Source organism: Pinus tabuliformis, chromosome 6, assembly GCF_031772625.1.
Source record: "Pinus tabuliformis cultivar Carrire ecotype Pingquan chromosome 6, CPIR1, whole genome shotgun sequence".
Classification (NCBI taxonomy): domain Eukaryota; kingdom Viridiplantae; phylum Streptophyta; class Pinopsida; order Pinales; family Pinaceae; genus Pinus; species Pinus tabuliformis.
In genome coordinates this window covers 61,428,626-61,432,092 of record NC_142292.1, presented here as the reverse complement: position 1 = coordinate 61,432,092, position 3,467 = coordinate 61,428,626, and positions in this window count along the sequence as shown.

The window sequence follows — 3,467 nt, the reverse complement described above, 5'->3', positions numbered from 1 at the left end:
TTGTCCAGCCAAATCAATTTAAAAATCAGTGATTTTCAGTGGACTCAGGCTCTATGCTATGAAAATACTACTTTTGCCATCAAACGGGCCACTTACAAAACTCTTGCTTGGTGTTTAATTCTCAATAGAAGCGGAACATCTGCAATTCCAAATCTAAAAGTTGGAAGCCCTGTAACCCTCCTCCTATGGATGGCAAGGCATTTTTGTCAGAGAAAGACGATGAAGAAGATGATGATGAAGTGCAGCTGGGGGACAAGGTCTAAGATTCAAGGCCTCAAACATCTCCTATGATTCCTGGTGTGGACCATGCTCCTTTGGCAAGCACAAAAATATTGAATAATAATGCTTCTTCGAGTATATTGAAACAAGATCATGAGTCGGCATCTTTGGACTCTAACAAGGAATCTCTTTTAGCACGCAATGATAATTTGCAGATTGCTTTGATCAAATTGCCTTCAGAAGGTTGGGTTAGGATTTTGAAAAAGAAAGGAAAAAATATCAATTGTTTCCTCTCTAATTGTGCCTTATGTCCCTTTATGTTTACTATGTTATTATTTGTACCATTCATCTATGCTTTGATACCGCTAGTATAAGGCAAATTGTGCCAAAAAATGAATCATAATGACATGATATAATTTTTTTATGTTTGATCAATAAAAATTTTAGACTTACAAAAAAAGATAACTAACTTGTTAATAAACCACAATATCATTTACCTTCCCACCTCCCCAAACTAATGTTGAACACCCACATAAAAACAATTTTAAGAAACTTTGTGGTGAATTGATTCTCATATAATGTATTAATTTGAACACCCACATAAAAGAAATTTTAAAAAACTTTGTGGTGGATTGATTCTCATATAATGTTGTATTAATTTTATAAGGAAAATGATAACAATGATGAAAATTTGAAATTGTTAAGATGGGAAAGAGGTTATATGGACCATACAACAAAGTGTTTAATGTCTCATATATATATGAGTACTTTAAATTAGACAATATATATTTTAATGTATATATAATTATTTATTTAGTTTCAGGTGAATTTTTGGATCAGTCATTTTAAAATCTATGATAAAAAAAAAAATTGGTAAATATTTGGGTCTACAGTGAATTTTTATCAGTAAATTTTCGGACCTACAATGAATATTTCTCGGTGAATTTTTAGACCTCCGATAAATTTATGAGCAATTTAACATAAACCAGAAACTGAACAACAGCATAAACATGTACAGAACATCATCAAAAACAAATTACAACAAGCACATGATAAAGGAGTTCACCCCTCCTGGGCTACGTCTCCTTGGTCCAGCTTCCAATGGCTTGGGCCTCTCTATTATGCTCAAAAGTGTAAAAATTTGTGTTTACAATGCTCAAATGCTTCTGAAACTTGCTCCAATCAGTCCAGAATCTCCAAAAATGGCTATCCAGCCTCTTTTTGCATCCAATTTGTTGAAAAACTGAAGAAGTTATGACTTTCCCTTGTTTTCCCATTATTCGCTCTACAAATTGCCCCATTTTTGGCATGATCCTACAAATTAGCCCCAAAAATGCTCTATCTAGGTAAAAATTTCGCCACACAGTAGATCATACCCTATTGGCATTGACCGTCTTATCGCAAATCGCAATCAGCAGAGTCTTGCGGGCTTACGGTCTGTGAACAAGGTGGGCAATGTGCAATTGTGATATCAGCGGACCCAACGAGACATTAAACTGCAGCCTATAACCTTATCGCATCTGGGATATTGCAATCGGTGGAAAACAGGTGGTCTTATACATATGCGGGACATGTCTTGTTGCGATATGCGATTGCAATATCACATCACGCCTCCGGCCGACTCTTGAATGCCTTCCTGCCTGCCTTATTGCATCACAACCCTTCCCTGCTCGGGGGCCGATTTTTAACACCGACCTTCCTGCGATTGCGATTTGTGACATGCAAGGGCCAATGGCGGCTTGCCACTTGGCTCCTCCTCAGTCGCTGAAGGACCTTGCTGTTTAGTCAATTTAACGTCTTAAATTGCTCTACATAAATTATCAATCCGGGTATCGTAAACTGATGAAGTGTGGTGCACTATATGTGCTTAGTTAACCTTTCTCTTACTTCGTTGTTTTATAGTTTATGTTCAACTCTTCCTAAAACTCTGCTTCAAACACATGTGCTGTGTAAAGCACGATTAAGAAGTAGTCAGAAATAAGTCCAAAAAGTAGTCAAGCTATAAGGTGACAAGTAAGAAAAACCACTTTAAAGACCAGTTATAATGTTCAACTCTTCCTAAAAATCTGCTTCAAACACATGTACTGTGTAAAGCACGATTAGGAAGTAGTTAGAAATAAGTCTAGAAAGTAATCAAACTTTAAACTTGCAAAGAAAGAGCTTGAAAGAAATAACTTGAAATGAAACTGAAAGCAAAGAACTTGAAATGACTTGAAAGTAAATGACCACTTCCAATGGCACTAGACACCATTCATGCTGCTGCAAATAAAAGAAAAGAAAGTCACTTTTAAAACCAAAGATAATGATTATCTCTCCCTAATTCTCTACTTCTGCCATATGTACTATGCAAAGTATGATTAGGAAGTAGCTCAAGTTGAATTAGAAAAGTGATTAAAAATGAGAAAAATCTACTTTAAAGACTAGTGATAACGTTTTGCTCTTTCTAACTCTCTACTTCAGCCATATGTACTATGCAAAGTATGATTAGAAAGTAGTGAAAGATTAGTCTAAAAAGCACTCAGAGCCAACTGCAAGTTAGTGGTATTCTGATCCTTAAAAGATAACAGTTTATGATAAAAGATCATTCATGTGTTAGCAGAACTTTGAGAAATAAGACTAAAATCAGCTATAAAAACAAAGGCAGCAGCTTGAACCTGTCAACTTCAAATACCATTAGTTTGTAAAGCAAATACATAAACATAAAAACAAATCCCGGAGAAAATAAAATGCAATAATTCAAACTGTACAAGGCAGGGGCCCCCTTCTACCTATGAAATCAAAGCATACTTAAAATTGCATGAATGAAAATCTAATCTACCTTACATTCTACAAAGCAATATTTACAAAATGAAATCTAATCTACTTACATCTTAATATTCTCCATGACATCTACTTCACATCTCCTTCCATGTTGAGAACATCAAAGCTTTATTCAATTTCTTCAAAAGTGCAAAGTACAACAAAGCTCTCCAAAGAGAGACTAAAAAGACTAAGAAAAGACTAAAGGAAAGACTAAAGAGAGACTAACTAATGAAGGAGAGAGATCTCCTATTTATACAAAAAGATGAGAGCCATCTCATTAATGATAATCCATGAATATCTCCCTCTACCTCTAGAGTCCTAATCAAAATAGGAACTGATAAGACACATGTCTTTTAGAGTTACAATACAATTAGGAGATGTGACACATATCCTCATGATCCCATGATTCTTTCCAACCAAATTCGAATTTGGCCTTAGAGTGCCAC